Below are 22,889 nucleotides of genomic sequence, written 5' to 3' on the forward strand. Positions count from 1 at the left end.
ACCTTCTACCAAGCGTTTTGGGCACACAGCCGTAGAGTAGTCCAACTGTAAAATGCCCTACTGCAAGAGGTAGTAATGTCAGATACTATAACAACATTTACAAGAGGGGATAGATGCTTCTCTCACAACATATGGAATTGTGGGTTTTAAATAATCTAGCAATAGAGAATGTATAACTAGTGGAGAAAGGTTGAACTTATGGATTTACAGTATGTATTCTTAAACCTATATAACTATGCAAAGATGTAATAGAAATCTTATATAAAAAAGGGTACAAGGCTAAATAAAATCTCAGATATGTGCTGAGTCTATTGAGTGTGAGAACACAAGTGAATAAACCTATGGCCAGGACCATCTTTCCAGCTTTTGCAGCCCAAGGATATCGGTCTAAATATGCCACCATTAAAAGCACATTTACACTTGGCATGGTTTGCTTGCTTTTGAGTAATTATGATAAATGATCAGCAGAATAAAATTAGAAGCACTATAATAAAACAATAATAGTAAACACAACAGTAATATAAGTGGAATACACCACCACACAGTAATTAAATAAAACCAACATACTGTGACTTGATAATATTGCCATGCACTGACAAAATGATACCTCCATAATATAACTGTAGGGCCTTCAAAGATCAGGGGCACAGCCCCAAGGCATATGTTAACCTCCCTCTTAAAAAAAATATGCCACCTGGGTCAAATATCACCACCATATAGTGTGTTTATTACCTATGTGTTACTGAACAAAACACAATATACAAAGACCACTATTACCAATGATACCAGAATACAATTACCACTAATGCCACCATACAGAAACTAAATAAAATCCACTTCACAAAGAAGAATATTACCACCATACAGTGATAATATAATGGTAGATATTTGTATCAAACATCTGTATACCATACAAGTGATTATGGTACTGTTAACACCAGTGATTCATAGTGAAGTTATTCCCTTGCTCCTTTTCCATTTAGCCCAGACCGCCACCACGATTAGTCTAGGCACGTATTGTGTCTATTGTACAATGCTCTAAAATACGGTTAGGACGGTGGGTGTGGACCCATTGCGCCACTGGCCGGGCTTACCCTGGAGGAGCGTAACTAAATGACTACCTGGTCTTCACTAGAGCCTCTGATGGTGAGGTTAGGCTTGGGCTGTCAGGGTAGTCAACAGGTGCCAATCTAGGGCAACCCCCGGACCTGCAGCAGCTGACCAGTGGGTCAAAGGCAGAATTCGAGGCACCGAGGGGGAAGACATAGACGTGGTCAGAAAGTCTGAGATTGGGGAGGGCAGCACAGGTTCAAAATACGAAGCCGGGGTCAGGAGCAGAGAGATCAGACAAAACAAGTAAACAAGCCGGATCAGTAACAGGAGAGCCAAAACAATAACGCACCTTGACAGGGAACTAGTGACAAACTGCAACTAGTACCTAAGCTCAGGCAAGGTATGGAGGGAGTGACTGCCTAACATATCCACTACTGGCAGGGAATAGGCCAGGGAAGCAAAACTCGGCAGGACACAGTGCTTTTAAATTCCTGCAGTCTGGCTGCGCCTCTCTAAAGCCAGGAGGAGACTCTCCAGCAACAGGAGAATGTAGCAGTGCTGGAAGTGTTGCACAAGGCAGCACAGGAAGATGGTTTGACACTGCAAAGAGCAAAGTGGTGCACCCTGTGAGTAGAATGGCACTTACAAACCGTGCGAATCACCGGCATGACAGTACCCACCTAAGCTCCGTCCTTTTTTGGCCAGATTAAGGGAGAAACCTCTCAAGAATGGTAAGTGAACAAATGTTCTCAGCAGACTCCCAAGATCTCTCTTTAGGACCAAAGCCCTTCCAATTGACCAAATAGAAGGTCCTTTCCCGAACCTTCTTAAAATCCAGAATGTCCTTTACGTCAAACACTTCCGAGGGACCCTCAGGAGCATAGAAACTAGAGAATCAATTCAGGACCACCAGTTTTAGGAGTGAGACGTGGAAAGAATTTGGAACCCGTACATTCACCGGGAGCTGAAGACTGTAGGTCACCGGATTGACTTGTCTGAGCATTTTGAATGGACTAAGGTACTGGGGGCGAACTTGTAGAAGTGGACCGTCAGGTGAATATTTCGGGAGGATAACCAGATTTTAACTCCAGGTCAATAAAGAGGTGGAGAACTTCTCTTCTTGTCTGCATGAGACATCCGGGACATGGCCTTAAAGGGAATCTGTCACCTCAAAAATCTGCAGGTTTATAGCGTTATTACCTGCCCAGCGCCCGCACTTAGCCGATTGCTCCTGGGAGAAAATAAACTATATTCCACCCCGGCAGTGTTCCAGTTTCAGATCTGGGGGCGCCACCGGTGCTGGTTCAGTCACCGCTTTGAGTATACAGACAGGAGGCTATAACCGCACCCCTGGCACCCCCGCACCCCTGGCAGTGGCTGACACTAGTTTTGCATTGAGGCTGGCTGTCAGTCAGGGCCGGGGGAGTGGTTACACCTGCCAGAACGGTGACTGAACCAGCGCCATCGCCGCTCATATGACTGAAACCCAAATGCTACTGGAGGGAATAAAGTAAATTTTCCCCAGCAGTGTTCGGCTAAGTGCAGGCACCGGGCAGGTTAATAACGTTATTAACCTGCAAGTTCACCCCATATCTGCAAGTTAATAGCGTTTTTTGTGGTGACAGGTTCCCTTTAAGGAGGAAGGGCCAAGTCTGCTGCCAGATCTGGAAGAACTTACCATATGAGAAATCAGCTGCTGGTACCCCAGAAGAAGCAATCATAGGAGGAGGCACATGAGGATGCTGCGAGTATACAATGAAAAATGGAGATGCTCCGGAAGACTCCCCAACGTGATTGTTGTAGGAAACTTTGCCCAGGGAAGTTATTGCACCTAATCATCCTGATGGGCAGAGATAAAGTGACCTAGGTAGTTCTAGAGAACCTGGTTGACCCATTCCACTTGCCCATTGGTCTGAGCATGATACGTGGAGGAGAAATCCAGCTGGACATTCAGCAGCTTGCAAAGAGCTCTCCAAAATTTCGATGTGAACTAGACCCCACGATCAGAGACAATGTGGAGAAGAAGACCATGGAGACGAAACACATGCAGTAAGAACTTTTAATACAAATCTCTCTCCTCCAGCTGCAGTTTGTTTACAATAAAGCATCATGTGCCTTCCTCACCCTCCCCGGGTCCAGCGCTGAGTCTTCACCGCTGCTCCTGGTGACTGTTATTGTCTGTTGCACTGACATCACATCGACAGCACTGCAGCCAATCAGTGAGCGGAGCGACTCCTGACAACTCGGGCAGATCCGCTGAGCTCACAGATTGGCTGCAGCGCTGTTGACATGACTATAGCACTGCAGACGGTACCAGACGCTGGGCGCAGCAGCAGAGACTCACTCGCTGGACACAGGGACAATGAGTAACGTGCAGTTTTTTTAAGCAAACTGCAGCTGGGGTACAGAGGGTTTTCTGAAACAGAACCCTGCTTTAATGTTCCCCCCTATTACTGGCAGCAGCTCAGCAGTGTCAGTGTACAGGGTTGTGCTGATGCCAGCTGGTGCAGATTCACTAGAATACCACAGACACATAATCCCCAACCACAAACCACACAGGAAGTCAGATCTGGGCGTGTAATGCGCTGCACAGCCAGCAGGTGGCGATGGACGGCAGCGATACCCTGCTCCCTTATCTCCAGCCACAGGTTGCCATGCTAACAAAGCAGCTTCCATGCCTTGGCCCCGCCTACATGCCTGACAAACAAACTAGGTTGCGCGGCCTTTGTCCCTGCTGGGGTTCCCTGTGGAAGGCACGGCAGGGCAGGGGGCGTGGCCTGGGCTCTTTCGCAGCAGGTTGGGTTGGTCGGGTGGAGCTGCCTCTGTTTAGGCAGGTGGAACATGGAGAAAGAGGAAGGAAGGCAGTGAGAGCAGACACCAGGGAGACAAAGGGGGACGGGGCAGCCGGCAGGTAAGTGCTCAGGAGCTGGGGACCGCAAACTTTCCAGCGCCCGCCCGTAAAGGGGGCACCTGCCCCTCACCAGGACACTGATAGCATTGTCACCACCGGGCACCCGGCTGCAGGATGCCAACTACTCCCCTAAAGAGGGCTGCAGTGCTGAGTCCAGATCACAGCAGGGCTGACAGCTTAACCCTGTGCTGACTGTATGCTGGAGAGGAGTGGGGGCATGCTGGGACTTGTGGTTGGTCCACAGGTGGCAGATCTCTGTTGTGTGGCTTAGTCCAGGCGCCAGTGATTTCTGTATATTAGTGAGTGTTCTACCACAGTCAGTCTCCTCCACGTGCAGTGTTATTGTTCTCAGTTGTCAGCCAGTGCGGACTGACTGTGGTGGGCATGGAAGTTCTACTGCCAGTGCTTCTGCTCAATGTCTCCAGAAAGATTTCCATGCAGGTTTGTGATGGATGACGGTTATATGTTTATTAGCCAGGGTGGCTGGCCCTTTAAGTATGGAGTGTTGCTCTGGAGGTCCCATATTCAGACCGCTGCAGTACCTGGGCAGTGATGACGGTAGAAATGTGCAGCCATCTGGGTCTATTCAGTAGAACTGCAGGAGGTCGAGGTGCTGTGGCCGTACTCCGGCCGTCACCGTCCTGTGCAGCGCGGGGCTCCAGCCATTTACTGCAGATATTGGATATATAAGTGACTAAAGGGCTCTGTATGTAATAACACGCCAGCGCTCATGCCTTAGTGTCCACCAGATCGTTGTATACACTTTGATGAGTCTGACCCTGTGTATACAATCTGTGCCCCCTTTCGCCTGCATACCTGCGTATAACATCATCAAATATTAAAGGGGTATGCCAGCACCGCCCACTCCATTTCACATCAGAGAAAAGTGGTGCCGATGACATTACGATCTGCCAAGATGGGCACATGATCGCCAGGTATGGAGCACACGTCCTATTCTAATGAATATTGTGCACGCGTTTCGGCAGGTGTGTGGCACTGCTCGCCTCCGATGTAGAAGTGAATGGCGCAGGAATACCCCGAGAAAGCAAAATAATTTTCAGATATGATCGTATCACTGGTAGTACTAAAAGCTTGGGTCCCTGGTGATGGAGGGCAGTGAATGGATTCATATTAACATCCCTGGTGGTGTAGGGCAGTGAGAAAGTTAATAATCACATCCCTGGTAGTCTAAGGCAGGGAAGGGGTTACTAATATTGTGTGATTTTGATGATGTAATCTGTGAGAGACTATAAGGGGGTTGTAGAACATAACATATATTTCCATAGCACCTTATAGGCCTCTGTGCCATTGATCAAGATCTATGTCCATATTTATTTCTGGGCAAATGTTCTAACGGACTGATTAGTAAACATTCTCCAACACTATTAGGCCACGTTCAGTATTTGTAAGCCAAAACCAGGAGTGGAACAATCAGAGGAAAAATGTAATAGAAACACGTCACCACTTCTGGATTTATCACCCACTCCTGGTTTTGGCTTAGACCATGTTCACACGTTCAGTATTTTACATCAGTATTTTACATCAGTATTTTACATCAGTATTTATAAGCCAAAACCAGGAGTGGGTGATGAATCCAGAAGAGGTGACGTGTTTCTATTACATTTTTCCTCTGATTGTCCCACTCCTGGTTTTGTCTTACCAATACTGATGGAAAATACTGACCAAATACTGAACGTGTGAATTTGGCTTTATATGAAATAAAGTGGCAGAGCGCTTTGGCGCTCACTAGACTGTGATTACATAAAGGCCCCATGTAAACTATAGACTGTATAGTTGACAGTAATTTAGGCATTACTGATAATAACCTACGCCACCCCGTCATCAGTATATGACTTTAAATTTAGAGCAGGACACTCCTGACACAAATCACTTCATCCACGCTCCCTCCATGATCCTCTCTCCTCCTCCACAGTCCATATATCTGATGAAGGTCTGCTGCGACAGAAACGTAGTATATTTTATACCTGGTTCACATAGAATAGAAATCTACACTGATTTTTCAGTGCCAAGCTCTTTGCTGTGTAACTTGTCTGCTGTGATACTTTTCTATTTTTCTTAGACTTTTGTATTTCTCTTTAGATCTCTTCTGTATTTACAAACACAACGAACCTCACTTCTTAGGGACTTTGCATTTAGTGTCCACAGTCCGGAGTTCCCATTTCCCTAGGAAAGGTGGCCCTTATTCCCTTATTAGGTTATTTCAGTTGCAATATTCCCATGTACAGTAATATGAGTGGTATCCAAAGGTCAGTGCACTCCTACTGTGCCTATCCCTCATTCTGCAAATCCTGACTGGGAGAAGAAAAAAAATAAAGTAAACGTACTCGCTCCCTCCCTGTCACCCTATTACACCCCCACGTATCAAAACGTGGACCATTGGCAGAAATGAGAGCAGAAAAGGGAAATTCCCACCCACCCCCCAGCTGTGTGCTGTAGGACATGGACCCCACTGTTTATATGGGTGGTGAATCCTTCTTTGTAGCTGGAGGAGTCATGGTGTATAAGGACGGAGTACTAGCAATAACTAAACTTTCCAAAGGAATTCACTTTTAGGTTGTAGTTGTCAAAAGCGAATGTCATGTTGTAAAATCTGCACAGTGCAATTATGTCTGGTGTAAGGCAGCGGTGCTCAGCCATGTGGGTCCAGGCTAGGGGCCTTATACTGAGCTGCTGCGTCATGACCTACGCCGGCCGCTGTTTGTACATGTGGAGTAAACCCTGCAAGCTTCCTGCAGTCACGTCTTAGACAACGGCCCCACTATCAGTATTTGGTCAGTATTCTGTCAGTATTTTTTCTCAGCAGCAGGAGCCAAAACTAGGTGAGGAACAATCAGAGAAAAGGTATAAAGAAAGGCTATGTGCCCACTATGCGTTTTTTAAGCGTTTCTGCAGCGGCAATTCCGCCACGGAAACGCGTAAAAAACGCTTGGTAAAAGGTCTCCCATGGTCCCAAGGATAATCCGCATGTGCTATGCACATGGTGAGGAAATTTCCACTACGGATTATCATTGCGAAAAAATCCGTCCATTAATTTTGCGGAAACGCTGCGTAATTGCCACCATTGACTTGCATTGAATCGCATAATATTGGCATGACTACATGTGCACATGTGGATATTAAGCGATTCACTGTGCGGATGGTACTCGGGTCTGGAGAAGAGGAGACTCTCATCCCGACCCAGGTACCATAGTACCTGTAAAAAAAAAAAAAAAAAAAAAAAAAAAATATACATTATACTCACCTTCTGATGGCCGCCGGTCTCCTGTACGGTGCGTCCGGTGTCTTCGGCGGCTCGCGGTGGTGACGTCATTTAGTCATGTGTCAGGTCACGCAACCGCTGACGTCTGCGGTCGCATGACCTGTCACATGACTAAATGACATCAGGAAAGATCCTTTTACACCACCATGAGCCGCCGAAGACACTGGAGGAGGAGACCGGGGGCCATCGGAAGGTGAGTATAATGTTTTTTTTTTCCTCACCATTTTATTATTTTTTTACTATATATGCTGCATTTGGAGCATCGTAACTTGGTCACACTATATAAATCCATGCCGTTTGCATGGATTTATATAGTGTGACCAAGTTGTCAAGCACTTTCCAAGTGATGCTAAAATCGCTTGGAAAAGCGCTTGATAACCCGCATGCAGAAATGCATGCAAAAACACTCCACAAACGCTTCTACCTGGCAGAAAAAACGCATGTAAAGTTCGCATGCGTTTTTCCTGCCAGGGAGATGCATAAAAAATCCGGAGCATTTCTGCATCGTGGGCACTTAGCCAAACAAGTCACCAATTCTGCATTTATCTCCCACTCCTGAGAAAAAATACTGATAGTGGGGCCGTGGCCTTAGAAGTGGGTGAAAGAAGATTTCCTTAGTTATTTACTGACATACCGAAGCTGCGGATCTTTGTGTGTGACCTCCATGTATGATTGGTGCCTTCAACAGATTAATCCTCAGTGAGGCCATGTTCCCACGTAGTGACAACGCAACGTATTTCCCTGCTGCATCTTTCCCTGCTAGCGGCCACACCAACATTCGCAGTAGTAATGCAATCTGTTCTGATTATTGCGTTTTTATTACACTTTGTGTTTTTGATGCAGATTTGAAGCAGTTTTTAATGTGTTTTTTTTTTTTTTTTTTTAGTACAGAAAAGCTTTGATTCTGCACTTAAAATAAAAACTCAACTGCACTTTTTCAGGCTTCCCGTCGAAACCCATAGGAAAAAATGCACAAAAAATACACCACAAACCACACAGTCCCTGGTAGTGGGCATGAGTTTTCATGAAATCACATCTACTTGGCTTGAATTGTAGAATGCAGCAGATTTTCTGCATGAAAAAATGCAGTGGAAAAACGCAGCGTTTACAGTACGTGTGAACATGGCCTTTATCAGCTGAAAAATCCGTATGTGTTACTAGCAGATTTAAAGGGGATATCCTGGACTTTACTCTTTATTTCTATGTAGCTAAGTACTTGTCAGTAGGTAGTTGCTAGCTACCTGCCTGTCCTGCCGTGTGACGGTCTCATCCCTGATTGCTGAGCAGTCACAGAACACTCCTGCCATTGATTCTCCCAATTCCTGTGACGTCACATCAACAGATCAGTTCCTTCTCTTCTCTACACTGTCGACGCGATGTCACTGTCGATGTCATGTTGGTTGACAGACGGCTCCCCTCTGCGTTAGACTGAGCCAGCTGTCAACATGACGTCCGCAGAGACGCACTGTCGACAGTGCAAAGCTGAAGAAGGAACTGCTCTGTCGGCGTGACATCTCAGGAAGTAAAAGAATCACGGTCAGGAGTGCTCTGTGAATGCTCTGAGCTGGGAGACATCCTCACACGTCAGACCAGGCAGATAGTTGGCACTTATTAACAAGTAGTTGCTCCCATAGAAAATAAGATTTGAGTACGGATAACCCCTTTAAATGTCTTTTACTTGGTGAAGTGGTGAAATATGCTACAATTCCTCAACCAATTTGCATTAGAAACCATATGTAACATGTACGTCTTTTTTTTTTTTTTTCCTTGGGGGGTATGGGGGGGGGGGGCAGGTTGACTCCCTGCCAACAAATCCATAGTGGAAAATGATGGCTCACGTAAACGTAAATCCACATATTTATACAGGTTTTTTAACCTGATTTCTGCCTGTTCTTTGTGCGAGAAACTGGGTAAACTGCGCACAAAACACCTTCCATTGTTTAAATGGGAAATCCGTTGCCATTCATACAGCTGCGGATTTCAGTGACGTCACTTATTGAAGCAGATTGCCCCATAAAACCGCAGCAGGTAGATATACGCTCCACTAAAACTATTAATATGGCAGCTTCTTGTGTTTTCAAGGTTAAAAGTTGAAGTCTCCATGTTCTTTTTTGCTGTGTACAGGCTTGCACCCCTTAGTAGGACTCTCTGGGTGTACCGAGTTAGAGATCTTCACTGTGAGCTGTGGCAGTGACTGAGATATGATACCATATAGACACCTGTATGTTGTGCTTTCCCTGTTATCGATCGCTCATTCACAATAATTGTGCAGTGTAAATGGACCTGTACTGAGAATTGCTTGCTTTATTGTTTGCCTCTGCTTTGATACCTGTAATGAATCTTCAGTGTTATGTTCCCCAGGCTCCATTCCTCGAAATGAAGAACTAAACAGTGAAGTCTCATTGCAGTCTGTATTTGATCACTGCTCGCTATCACAATACCGTGTGTTTTATTTTTATGCCTCGATGTTTAAGAAACCCGACATTGGAGAATTCATTGTTCTGTGTATTTCAGTAATGACTTTTGTTCTGATCATAATAGGCTGGATTGTCTCTGGCATTGCCTTTTATAGCATTCATACAAGACTTCGGGCACAGGACTATTCAGCATGGGTTTTATGCTACAGGAATGAACACGATGCTTCCACAATGGCAAATATGTACACAGAAGAGACGTTAAATATGTAGCTAAAAATACGCTGTCCAAATATTATCCGTGCATTTTCTTTCCACTTGCTGAGTAAAGGCGGTCATGTTATGGATGGACAGTATTTGGAGGATTTGGTTACATACAGTCATTACTAGTATGCTCTGCTGATCTTTTACCGCCTATTCATGTTGAGAGCTGTGGTTAACCTCTGCTATTTTTATTGATTTTCTTAATTTTTTAAGTATGTATAGGTTTTATAACCTTTGACATGTTTGTCTATAATTTTCTTTCTAATCCCCCGAGACAACTTTCTTTGGTCCATGTTTAGTGTGTTACACAACATGATGCCAAACAGCACAGTGACTACTTTTCACCCTTTAAATAGGCAGACTGATTGATTACAAGATTGTAGACACCTGTTATACTAATTACAGGACACCTTAGTTCAAAGTGAATCTGTCACCCCCTGGGACTTTTCAGACCGCTAATATGGGCATACGGGTGATAGAAATGTGAATCTATACTTACCTGTATGGCCTATATTAGTGGTCTGGTTGCTGTGTAATAGCTTTTTTATTAAATTATTTCTGCTAAGCTTTGTGTCCCCCGGACGCCAAGATATCCCCGCCTACTAGCCCTATTTCCATACTCACCCCACCTCCCCTGCACGTCACAGGGCCCTGTGACATGCAGTTCCTGAATGGATCCCGCGCCTGCGCCGTTTCCTCTGTACGTATGGCGCTCTTCTCCCTGCCGTCTGTGTAGCGTTTTGCAGCAGGGAACTTGTGCGCAGGCGCTGGGAAGGCAGAGTGACTCACTGGTGACATAGTTGAGCTGTTTGCTTTCCCATGCTGCTAACATGTTGGCAGAGGCAGCATTGGAGGAGGGTAGGGGCACTGATGCTTGATTCGGCCAGCTTTAGCTATCTTTATATTGTTTTTTAGGTTGCGGTCAGTGGCTCCTTTGGGGCTTATATCTGAAACCCTGGAAAATGGGATTTGGATGTTTGCACTGATGGGGCCATTAAGGCAATGTGCACACATACTCAATGTGTGAACCTGGCCTAACCGTAATGGTGCAGATGGAGTCACTGTGTGCTCTGTCCGTCATCATTTCCTGCCGTATTGGCCTATTTGAGGTCTGTCTCAAATTGGCTGATACAGACTAAAATAATGTCTGACATAGCACACAGTGACTCCATCTGCACCATTACAGTCAATCGGCCAGTCAGTTCCAACATCCGAATCCGGTTTTCCATGGCTTCAGTCGTAAGCCCCGGGTGAGTTACTGACTCTAGGCTGAACACAATATAAACCTAGCTGCTCTGATGCTATGTACAAAGAGACTGGCCACCACTGATTTAGACTGCAGAGGTGGTCTGTCATCTAGGTAACAAGCAGTAAACTAGAATTAAAAATCCCTCCATTGTTGAGAACAGATAGGATTTTTAGAAACAAGTAAAATGCAAAGTTGATTTTTACAAACATTTTTAACAATTATCAATTCTAACCATTATAATTAATATATACCTTATTGTTTTTTTTAAAGGCAAAACAGGGTCAGCAGGAAGTTATAGATAAGGAATCATCATTACTGGGAGGAACCTTGCTAGAGAGCATATGGCTGATGTGATTTGATGCTACTGTGTAGCCATTACTTTGCCTGGGAGGCTTTTCTTGGGTAGTGATTTCTCTCGTTCCCATCTGCTGTGTCCTATTTGTGCCAGACAAGGCCTGTCAGTTGGGTGGGTCGGGCCCATGGGTATACGTCTCAGGATCATACACTGGCCATCTGGCCTTTACTGATCATTTCACTTCCACATCTCTGCTGCCATTAATTTTACTTTTCTGTGATATTTTTTTACCCCAGGGAATATGTACCGTAATTCTCATATTCCGAGGGAATATGTGTGGGAGTATGTACTGTAGGAGTAGTCAGCTTTTGGAGTAAAAGCATTTACTGTGTGGTGGACGTATGATCTTTTTGTTGTTTTGTTGCAGTGTTATTCACATGATCATACAGCATCACGATGTCTATAATGGGGTCATATGCCCGGTGTCTTGTGGTAGACTAATTCACATGGTAATGTCACATGCACAAGCCGTCAAGGGAGTGTATTTTTTTATATAACCAAATAGCCAAATTTAAAGGGAACCTGTCTTTCTTCACAGAAGGACTTTATTAAATCCTTAAATCCCATCACATAACCGTACTTGTTCTCTTTTTGTCACTTTCTATATCTTGCTTGATACAGCCATGTTTTTCATGTCTTGCACTGTTAAAGAAGTCTGGAACAGAATGCATAGTTGAGAGATTTTTAGCATGTCTCCTCACAGTGTCCCCAAATAAGGAATAAATCCAATTGTATTTTGGATATTTGACAGAAATGATGACCTGAAAATCTCCCTTCTGTTTAGTGGGGAAATGTTGTATTGCAATGGATAAGAATAAAAAAATGACTTGAAACTTGGAAAAGCAGATGGAAGTGTGTTAAGAATTAGTGATGAGCGAGCGTGCTTGTTTAATCCTTTCGCCGAGCACGCTCGGGTGCTTTCCGAGTATCTTCGGCATGCTATTATATTATGTTGGGAGTCCCTGCATCTGCATGATTTACGGCTGTTAGACAACCTCAACACATGCAGGGATTGCCTGTTTGTTAGGGAATCCTCACATGTGTTGAGGCTGTCATACAGCTGTAAATCATGCAGACACAGGGACCCAAACATAATATACGAGCACGCTGAAGATACTCGGTAAGCAGCCGAGCATGCTAGGTGAAAGGGTTAAACGAGCATGCTTGCTCATCACTATTAAGAATCAATACTCACTCCATGAGAACTGAACAATGGCATGACTATGCATTATGCATACTCGTACATGTTCATTGTTTCTGTTGTTTTTTGTTGTTGTTGTTGTTTTAACCACTTGCATTACTGTGTCTAGTCCTCTGAGATAATGCTAGGGTCACACAACCATATTTTCTCTCATCCAAGAGAATCGGACCGAGTGTGTGTGTGTGTGTGATCAGAGTGTGTGTGTGTGTGTGATCAGAGTGTGTGTGTGTGTGATCAGAGTGTGGACCGAGTGTGTGCGTGATCAGAGTTTCTCAGATGAGGAAAAGATGGAAAAAAAATGTCTTCATTCTGTCCGTCCATGAAAATTGGATCAGTCTGATTTTTTTCCATGGGCTCATGGACATGCATGGCCGAGTGCGATCTGAATATCATATCCAACTCTGGCATGCCACGATTTTTTTCTTCAGACCGGCTGTGTCCGAGGCGAACATCCGACATGCGCATGGCCCTGTAAAATATCACTGGTCCAAAGTGCTTTCCGATGTTTTGTCACATCGCACTCGAACCAAAAATGCTGTCATGTGCACGAGACCTAAGGCCTCATTCACATGTCCGTGTTGCACCTTTTTTTCTTCTTCACGGATATAGCACGTGTCCATTATAATCTATGGTGCTTTTTACATGGCCATATTTTTTATGTTCCTGAGTAACACGTAGACATGTCTGTTTTTTTCCCGGCAGCATGGATGACCAGGGCCAATACAAGTTTATTGGTCTGTGAAAAACACATACTGCATCTGTGTGCTGTTTGTGTATAGCATTGAAGTATAGGAGAATCTTTGTAATTGTATTTATTTCTTTATCCATCCATGAAACACACTGATGATAAAAACAGACGCACTGATGCACGACACTGATGACACCGGTACCATTTATTCACGTATGTGTTTAAACACAGACATATGAATGAGAACTAAGAGAGCAGCTTTAGTTCACCCTGTACACTAACGTTGAGCCTTTATAACTCAACCCAAAAAGGAGGTTGCACGTCTCCCCGCAACGTAAAAACATGTAAATTCAAGGGTTTTATGGCTCTTTTCATTTATTTTGTAATATTTGTAACATTTCTGGCATTTTTAAAGAATTACAAGGAAGCCTATAGGGGAAAAAAAAGCGCTAGGAAGAAAAATATGTTGCAGTTTAGGGGAAAAAAATACCACAAACCTAAATGCTTCGTCTGTAGACTTTTTAATATTTCACTTTAGACTTTATTGTATCATCTGGATGACATTTTAAACTTTTTTTTTAATGGTGTAAAAATGGCAAATGTATTCAATGTGAATGGAGGACAGGAGAACAAACATGTTATCATGTTGTGCAAAAAAACAATGAAATCGACTTTTATCTGCTCCCACTTCCTGGACCATGCAATCACTTCATTCATTCTCTGAACACTCATTTCACCATCTTCCTGCTCCTATTGATACATGGCAATGTCATAACTGAGATGTCCTTGAGCAAAAACATCCTCTAAGGAGCCCTCCACCGATCACTATGATACATGAAAGCTATAACAGTCCGGCTTCTGTAGGCAAATCAGTGGAAATGTACCATAATGAGGCTGTAGAAACAGAAACGGAAAGAGCTGTATGCAAGCATATTCACAAGGGTTATCTCTTGCTTCCTTTTCACTCCAATAGGAACATAGTTGAAGAATTTTCTTCCTAGAAAATTGATGTCATAGCTCCGTGTGTGTACAGTGGCTTGTGAAAGTATTCACCCCTGTGGAGACACAAGGGTCAGTGGGTGCTCTCGTCCGCTGGCCTGGATGTCTTTAGATGACCGCAAGGACCAGGGCTCATCCCACTGAACGCCCGCACTCCTTCCCCGTGGGCAGAATACTACTCAGACATGTGAAGGTAAAACAGCATGGCAATACTTCATTGAACCACCAACAGACAATAACATATAGAACAGTCCCAGCAAATACCCAAGATGGTGCAAATTACAGAGTCTCACCCTTCTGCTGACTCGCCAGGATTAGAGCCGCTGCGACTATGGGGCTTCCAGGGCCGACTACCCCCACCAGTGACACCCACGCTTTTGGTGGGCACCTCCAGGGGAGGTAACGACAAATCTGTGTCCCTCTTGATGGAGCCATGGTGTCCTGGCTGCTGTTCTATATAGTCTTGCTGGAGAAGGATATAGATCCCTTTTTATTCCCACATTTGTGGTTCAGGCCATCGTCCACATGTCGGGGGAAGGTGGGATGAGATTAACTCTCATTGACTATTAATCAATCTGCATAGTTTGGCCTTCACTGTTTTGCAGGTCAACAAGCTACATGGACTTATACAATGCGTAATCAACATACAGGTGCTTCTCACTAAATTAGAATATTATCAAAAAGTTAATTTATTTCAGTTCTTCAATACAAAAAGTGAAACTCATATATTATATAGTCATTACAAACAGAGTGATCTATTTCAAGTGTTTATTTCTGTTGATGATTGATTATGGCTTACAGCCAATGAAAACACAAAAGTCATTATCTCAGTAAATTAGAATACTTTATAATAACGGCTTGAAAAATGTTTTTAAAATCCAAAATGTTGGCCTACTGAAATGTATGTTCTGTAAATGCACTCAATACTTCGTTGGGGCTCCTTTTACATCAATTACTGCATGAATGTGGCGTGGTATGGAGGCGATAAGCCTGTGGCACTGCTGAGGTGTTATGGAAGCCCAGGTTGCTTTGATAGCTGCCTTCAGCTCATCTACATTGTTGGGTCTGGTGTCTCTCATCTCCCTCTTGACAATACCCCATAGATTCTCTATGGGGTTAAGGTCAGGCGAATTTGCTGGCCAATCAAGCACAGTGATACTGTTGTTTTTAAACGAGGTATTGGTACTTTTGGCAGTGTGGACAGGTGCCAAGTCCTGCTGGAGAATGAAATTTCCTTCTCCAAAAAGCTTGTCGGCAGAGAGAAGCATGAAGTGCTCTAAAATTTCCTGGTAGACGGCTGCTCTGACTTTGGTCTTGATAAAACACAGTGGACCTACACCAGCAGATGACATGGCTCCCCAAACCATCACTGATTGTGGAAACTTCACACTAGACCTCAAGCAGCTTGGACTGTGGCCTCTCCACTCTTCCTCCAGACTCTGGGATCTTGATTTCCAAATGAAATTTGGAACTCTGGGACCTTGTGGAGTGTGTCAGTGACTGCATTCTGGACAAATGCCAAGTCAGCAGAGTTCCAGTCTTATGATAATATTTATATGATTTGAAATAAATTTTTATCAAACCATATAAATAGAAATTTTAAAGAAATTGTGCATGGCTATTAAGAAATGTACACTTTGAAGAAAAAAAATTCTTTAGTGACCTAAAAGTAGCTAAATGAAAAGCAGCAGCACTGTATGGAAAGGCCACACGGGTGAATAAAATGTTCATTTCACTGCCTTCCTCCATGTATTTTCAGTGACCCAAAGCATAGTTTAGAAAAGTGCCGAATTGTGTCCTAGTCTCATTGGACGAGGTTTTAGTTTGAGCCCGTGTTGTACCTTTTACCAGCCATAGATTTGACTCTGATTTGTTTTAGCTCTGTTGCTATATTTGATGTACAGTACAGACCAAAAGTTTGGACACACCTTCTCATTTAAAGATTTTTCTGTATTTTCATGACTATGAAAATTGTACATTCACACTGAAGGCATCAAAACTATGATTTAACACATGTGGAATTATATACTTAACAAAAAAGTGTGAAACAACTGAAAATATGTCTTATATTCTAGGTTCTTCAAAGTAACCACCTTTTACTTTGACTGCTTTGCACACTCTTGACATTCTCTTGATGAGCTTCAAGAGGTAGTCACCGGAAATGGTTTTCACTTCACAGGTGTGCCCTGTCAGGTTTAATAAGTGGGATTTCTTGCCTTATAAATGGGGTTGGGACCATCAGTTGTGTTGTGCAGAAGTCAGGTGGATACACAGCTGATAGTCCTACTGAATAGACTGTTAGAATTTGTATTATGGCAAGAAAAAAGCAGCTAAGTAAAGAAAAACGAGTGGCCATCATTACTTTAAGAAATGAAGGTCAGTCAGTCCGAAAAATTGGGCAAACTTTGAATGTGTCCCCAAGTGCAGTTGCAAAAACCATCAAGCGCTACAAAGAAACTGGCTCACATGAGGACTGCCCCAGGAAAGGAAGACCAAGAGTCACCTCTGCTTCTGAGGATAAGTTTATCAGAGTCACCAGCCTCAGAAATCGCAGGTTAACAGCAGCTCAGATTAGAGACCAGGTCAATGCCACACAAAGTTCTAGCAGCAGACACATCTCTTCAACAACTGTTAAGAGGAGACTTTGTGCAGCAGCCTTCATGGTAAAATAGCTGCTAGGAAACCACAGCTAAGGACAGGCAACAAGCAGAAGAGACTTGTTTGGGCTAAAGAACACAAGGAATGGACATTAGACCAGTGGAAATCTGTGCTTTGGTCTGATGTGTCCAAATTTGAGATCTTTGGTTCCAACCACCGTGTCTTTGTGCGACGTAGAAAAGGTGAACGGATGGACTCTACATGCCTGGTTCCCACCGTGAAGCATGGAGGAGGAGGTGTGATGGTGTAGGAGTGCTTTGCTGGTGACACTGTTGGGGATTTATTCAAAATTGAAGGCATACTGAACCAGCATGGCTACCACAGCATCTTGCAGCAGTATGCTATTCCATCCGGTTTGCGTTTAGTTGGACCATCATTTATTTTTCAGCAGGACAACGACCCCAAACACACCTCCAGGCTGTGTAAGGGCTATTTGACCAAGAAGGATAGTGATGGGGTGCTGCGCCAGATGACCTGGCATCCACAGTCACCAGACCTGAACCCAATCGAGATGGTTTGGGGTGAGGTGGACCGCAGAGTGAAGGCAAAAGGGCCAACAAGTGCTAAGCATCTCTGGGAACTCCTTCAAGATTGTTGGAAGACCATTAGCAAAAGGTGGCTACTTTGAAGAACCTAGAATATAAGACATATTTTCAGTTGTTTCACACTTTTTTGTTAAGTATATAATTCCACATGTGTTAATTCATAGTTTTGATGCCTTCAGTGTGAATGTACAAATTTCATAGTCATGAAAATACAGAAAAATCTTTAAATGAGAAGGTGTGTCCAAACTTTTGGTCTGTACTGTATGTTCTGACTACTACAGTAAGAAAACTTAAAAGAAGTGTAAGGCCAGACTTTCACATCCCTCGTTGTGAGTGTGTTTGTTCTTCAGTGTGCTTCAACTGCTCCGCAAAGAGGACCTGGTCCAATGGCATATTGTTAGCACCTTCTAGACCTGGCTACAATTTGCCAAGGCCTCAGATGGAGCTGTGGCACTGTGGTTATAAACTTAAAGAATATTTGTGTACAGTATTATTATGTTTAGATTGAGGAGAAAAATTGATTGTGGGAAAATATACTTGACCTGATCAATTGGAGTACAGTCCTGACCTCCTAGTCCCTCTCCAGCGTGGAGTACACCCACACCCTCTCCTGAAGGCTACGCCATATTCGGCTTTCTATATAATTGCTCTGCATTGCTTCATCCTGTAATGCCATTGATGACATTAGTGGTAGCTAAGGAGGTTGCAAAACACATTTTTGTTGTCATTTCTTGCTAATCCAACCAGCTCAAACTGGTCCTTTACATTTATTCTTCGGCAGATGGGTGTGAGTAGAAATAACTTAATACTGACTTTAATGTCCCCAAGGCTAAAAAGTATTGGTTGCCACATGGACCTGTTAGAAGTCTGACTGTGGAACTGACCTGTTCATGCACGTCTGAGCTATGTGTGAGGCTATAAGATTTTTTTTTTTATTAGAACTTTATACCAGCAGTACATTATTCACCAGTCACTTAGGCCCCATTACTGGACAGCTGCTGTCTACATTTTTGCAGGTTAAAGGTCACAGCGTGAAAGTAAAAGTAGTTTTCTAGCTTATGAAGTTGTCATAAATATATCACTTGTGTTTTCAGCCATATTAGCCACTTGTTCTCACTTATTAGGATGCCTGATAAGGATACTAATTGTTCGGAGAGTTGTAGTACTGCAAGATCCAGAAGAAAGCGAGATTCCAGCAAAAGGACCCTTTAAAACACTTTTATTGCAACATATTAAAATCCAGAAAAAATCCTTCTGTCATCATAGAAATATAAGGCAATGACAATGCAAGTCTGAAATGCGTGTGATTTTTTTTTATTTTTTTTTTTTATTTATTTATTTTTTTCCTATGGTGGTGGAAGGTTTTTTTTCCTACATGGATTTTTACATGTGCTTTTAAAGAATCATTTTACTGAAATCTCGCTTTATTATGAATGCCATTTATAAATCAGAAGCCCCTTGCGTCTTTTTTTTAATTTTTTTTTTAAGTGCTATAATAAAGTCATAGTAGCTGATTTATTGTGAACGTGCCGCCTGCTTATTGATGCTTGTCTCTTGACGCTTTCCTTTACTTTTCTTTGGGTTGGCTTGTTCTTGCTGCTGTTTTTATGGTCAGATTGTGTCTTACAGACGTGCATGGCGTTGTAGCTGGCTGCACATTAGGGGTTTTAGTAGGGCTGTGGAGTCAGTATAAAATGGACCGACTCCAACTCCTAAAATATATAATAAATTGGGTGCAGTGTGTTGTAAATGATTTCATAAGCATTTGGGAAAGTTATGAAATGTCCTATAAATGTCTGCTCTGTTCCTGATCTAAGGATCTAGTCTTTTAGTTGAGATGAATCTGTGCTGCACTTTATGTACACGCTCAGTAGTGTGTGGCAGTGCTGTGGAGTCTGTATAAAATGGACCGACTCCAGCTCCTAAAATATACACACGTGGTCAAAATTGTTGGTACCCCTCGTTTAATGAAAGAATAACCCACAATGGTCACAGAAATAACTTGAATCTAACAAAAGTAATAATAAATTAAAAATCTATGAAAATGAACTAATGAGTCAGTCGTTTGTTTTCAACCCTGCTTTCACAGAATTTAAAAAAAAATTTAACTCCTGAAATAGGCCTGGACAGAAATGATGGTACTCTTAACTTAATATTTTGTTGAACAACCTTTTGAGGCAATCACTGCAATCAAACGATTCCTGTAACTGTCAATGAGACTTCTGCACCTCTCGACAGGTATTTTGGCCCACTCCTCTTGAGCAAACTGCTCCAGTTGTCTCGTGTTTGAAGGTTGCCTTTTCCAGACAGCATGTTTCTGCTCTTTCCAAAGATGCTCAATAGGATTTAGGTAAGGGCTTATAGAAGGCCACTTTAGAATAGTCCAAAATTTTCCTCTTAGCCATTCTTGGGTGTTTTTAGCTGTGTGTTTTGGGTCATTACCCTGTTGCAAGACACATGACCTGCGACTGAGACCAAGTTTTTTGACACTGGGCAGCACATTTCTCTCTAGAATCCCTTGATAGTCTTGAGATTTCATTGTACCCTGCACAGATTCAAGACACCCTGTGCCAGATGCAGCAAAGCAGCCCCAGAACATAACAGAGCCTCCTCCATGTTTCACAGTAGGGATAGTGTTCCTTTCTTGATATGCTTCATTTTTCCGTCTGTGAACATAGAGCTGATGTGCCTTGCCAAAAACTTCCATTTTTGTCTTATCTGTGCATAGGACATTCTCCCAGAAGCTTTGTGGCTTGGCAAATTCCTGTCTGGCTTTTTTATGATTTTTTTTTTTTTCAACAATGGTGTTCTCCTTGGTCGCCTCCCATGAAGTCCACTTTGGATCAAGCAACGACAGATGCTGTGATTTGACACTGATGTTCCTTGAGCTTGAAGTTCACCTGGGCTCTTTTCCATTCGTATTATCTGTCTTTGATTTGTCATCAATTTTCCTCCTGCGGCCACGTCCAGGGAGGCTGGCTACAGTCCCATGGATCTTAAATTTCTGAGTAATATGCAACTGTAGTCACAGGAATATCAAGCTGCTTGGAGATGGTCTTATAACCTTTACCTTTAACATACTTGTCTATAATTTTCTTTCTAATCTCCTGAGACAACTCTTTCCTTTGCTTCCTCTGGTCCATGTTGAGTGTGGTACACACCATGTTGCCGAACAGCACAGTGAGTATCTGTAGCCCTATATACAGGCCCACTGACTAATTACAAGATTGTAGACGCCTGTGATGCTAATTAGTGGACACAACTTGATAACATGTCCCTTTTGTCACATTATTTTCAGGGGTACCATCATTTCTTTCCAGGCCTATTTCATGAGTTTAATTTTTTTTTAACTCTGTGGAAGCAGGGTTGAAAAGCAATGTCTGACTTTCATTTGTTCATTTTCATATTTTTTTAATTTATTATTACTTTTGTCAGATTCAAGTTATTTCTGTGATCATTGTGGGTTTTTCTTTCATTAAACGAGGGGTACCAACAATTTTGACCACGTGTGTGTATAATAAATTGGGTAAAGTTGTTCAATGCAGTTTGTGAAAAACATTTTTTTTCATAAGAATTTGGGAAACTTATGAAATGTCCTATAAATGTCTGTCCTATTCCTGATCTAAGGGTCTAGACTTATAAATCAAAGCAAAAAGAAAAAAACACTAGTGGATCTCTGCTACACTGTGACCTACTCTGGCCTTCTAATGGTGAAATGCAGATATACAGAATAATATGGCATGAACGACTTTTCAACTGACACCTGACCGAAAAAATCCAACACGACATATCGACTTTACGATAGATATCAGCCATTGGTTGGCATCTCTCATATATCCATCGAGCTCCTACCAAGATATATATCCAACATGTGTGCTAGACGTGATGTAAAGAGAGCCTAACACCATGGCCTAATGTAAGCCTCTCTAGTTGTTTTGCTGGACACCATATGTCCTCTTGCTTTATAAAGCATGAGTACAAGATAACATTCACTAAAAGTTGATGACTTGGGTATAGATGGTCTGGAATTTCAGATGCACTTTCTGATTCCAGTCAGGTATGATCCCATACACGCAGCACGGTGGTGAAAATGGTGGTTCTTTCCTGTAGGCAGCATAGGAACAACATGAACCAATCAGCAGATGCTCACATAAGCAAAGACATACATTACAACACTGTTTGCTGTGACAGGCTGGCTCATTAGTATGCTGAGGACCAGTGCTCTTCCAAGGTCTGGAGGTAAGCTCTTGCTGTACGAACACTATAGACTTTCATATCCCTCTTCACGCCTGATGATTCACATCTACAAACTACTATGGAGTCAGCTCTGCATCATTTATCTTGCATGCCTGGATTCATTTACAAAAGCAAGCTTGGTGTGAAAACTAGAGTGCAGAAAATCCTAAAATTGCCCCTACCAAGAGTTCAGGTGTCTCCCTGACATTAGAAACTTTCATGGTTGTGTAGCACTTCTTGTCCCCAGACCACCTTTTTCCATTACTCCATGGTCCAGTTCTGATGCTCATGTAAGTGCTTTTGGCAGTGTGGGCACTCTTACCAGTATGCTGTGTCTAACATCTTTCTACCATAGGCAGCATTAACTTTTTCTGCAGTTTTTTCCTTCAGTAGCTCTTCTGTGAATTTGGACCAGACATCTGCTCATTAATTACCCTTTATCCTGACAGTGGTTCACCTCTTGTGCATCCACTTTTGGTAGGTGCTGTCCAGAAGACCTGTCATTTAGAGATGTTCTGACCTAGTTGTCATAATTTGGCCCTTCTAAAAGTTGTATTAATCTCTTGTGTGTTCGATTTGTTGGAAATATTTGTACGTATTTTCTGGATGGATAGAAGTGGTTTAGATGAGATTTTACAAAATGTTATAACGGTTGAGAAAAGACATGTCGCACATCCAAAACTCATACTTTGATCTATTGAGGTTAAGCATCAATTTACAAAACTGACCACTAGGTTCTTAGTTCACATTGCGATCAGACTGCATGAAGCCCACTACCACGTCACGGCAAACCTCTCAGTGGGTCCTAACCATAAAACTGTTGTCGTACTTCCAACCACTGCTGAAGCCATACCGTACCAGAAGTGCTGATGTGGTATCATTTTGGCGCTGCTCACCCCATGTCGCTGGGCAAGATCAGGGACCCACTAACAGGTTCACCGTGACGTGGCAGTGGGCTTCATACAGTCTGATCAGATTGGGAACTAAGAACCTTGTTTCAGTTTTGTATATTTTTGCTTAGCCACAATAGATCAAT

At 43.0% G+C, this 22,889-nt stretch overlaps 1 protein-coding gene across 2 annotated transcripts in view; it reads left to right on the forward strand.

The window, feature by feature from the left end:
* The first annotated feature begins 3,773 nt into the window (after positions 1-3,773).
* KIAA1671 (KIAA1671 ortholog) overlaps positions 3,774-22,889 on the forward strand; it is a 215,116-nt gene continuing 196,000 nt past the window's right edge. For both annotated transcript variants that reach the window (XM_073672915.1, XM_073672907.1), the window contains exon 1: positions 3,774-3,964. The gene's annotated coding sequence lies outside the window, so the exon portion shown is untranslated. The remainder of the gene's footprint in view (positions 3,965-22,889) is intronic.

This window comes from Phyllobates terribilis, unplaced genomic scaffold, assembly GCF_046119375.1.
Source record: "Phyllobates terribilis strain yellow unplaced genomic scaffold, ASM4611937v1 Scaffold_1__5_contigs__length_1240528914, whole genome shotgun sequence".
In the NCBI taxonomy this organism is placed as follows: Eukaryota; Metazoa; Chordata; class Amphibia; order Anura; family Dendrobatidae; genus Phyllobates; species Phyllobates terribilis.